The sequence below is a fragment of the Bubalus kerabau genome, chromosome 6 (genome assembly GCF_029407905.1).
Source record: "Bubalus kerabau isolate K-KA32 ecotype Philippines breed swamp buffalo chromosome 6, PCC_UOA_SB_1v2, whole genome shotgun sequence".
NCBI lineage: Eukaryota > Metazoa > Chordata > Mammalia > Artiodactyla > Bovidae > Bubalus > Bubalus kerabau.
The window spans coordinates 64,532,352-64,533,425 of record NC_073629.1 but is presented as its reverse complement, the minus strand read 5'-3'; the positions used below and the strand labels follow the sequence as shown (position 1 = coordinate 64,533,425).

The window sequence follows — 1,074 nt, the reverse complement described above, 5'->3', positions numbered from 1 at the left end:
AGAGAGCGAGAAGGCAAGGTGGCAAGGGGGAGGTGATGGAAGACAAGATAGAGACCCCAGGCCATATAATCAGAAGCAAAGTGATTGTGTGATGTCATTTTTCTCAGTTGAGTTAGATATGACCTATAAGTTGTGATGGAAATTAAATGTATTTTCTTAATCCAAAAGTTCAACTAAATGGATAGTGGCTACACTTGACAGGATTTCTTGTTATAGCAAAATTTATATATCTCAAACAAACACAAAGTTATAAGGATCATTTACAGTATCTTAAGATAAATTGCTTTGAATGGGAGTTTCTTTCCTGTACTGTAAGGTCTCCAACACGTATCTAGAGGATTTACTGCTGTGAAAAATGAAGAATGTTTAAACAGAATAAAGCAGGAGGGAGGGTTTATTTTGTTGTTTTTCTTTTTGATTAATTACTATAACACTGTATTTCAGGTGATTGCAGGAGTTTCATATTGATTTTCAACATTCTTAGGTGCCAAAGCTCTTATAGGACAACTCTGATGCTATAAGAATTCTGCCATTTTCCTAACAGATACAGCTCTTGAGGTTCATTATTAGCCCTATTCAGTCCATTCATATTATTGCTATAAATCTTATGAGGGGAAGGTGCTTCTGAGTATTTAGGTCTACATTCTATTTTAAACTATAGATTCAGTTTTCATACCTTTTTCTTAGAGGTCGAATTAGCATCTCTGGCTGTTTCGTGTCGTGTGTGTTGTCTTTTAGACCTCAGCTACCTGTGGCATCTTCTCTTTTCTGGCGTTCTTTGAATTCTAACATGAGGGGACTCCATTCTTGAGCCTGAAGTAGCTGTCATCTTGCAACACTGTCCTCAAATTCCAGCAGATTTGTTTTTAATCTTTAGTATACAAACTTAATGAGTTTGTAACCACTAAAACCCCTTAGTTTAATCAATTTCCCAAATTCCATGGTGCTCCTAAGATTACCCATGTCACTTTTAGATGCCAGTGGTCACAAAAGAACATAACTGGTGTGTAGTTTTAACAGTCAGTAAGATGTTTTCTTTTTTTAATTAAAAAAAAAATTCCTGAAGAAGAATGG

General features: G+C 35.5%; 1 pseudogene; it reads right to left on the bottom strand.

Moving 5' to 3' along the window:
- Nucleotides 1–418: 418 nt before the first annotated feature.
- LOC129656183 (ubiquitin-conjugating enzyme E2 variant 1-like) lies at nucleotides 419–702 on the bottom strand (annotated as a pseudogene).
- Between the last annotated feature and the right edge of the window lie 372 nt (nucleotides 703–1,074).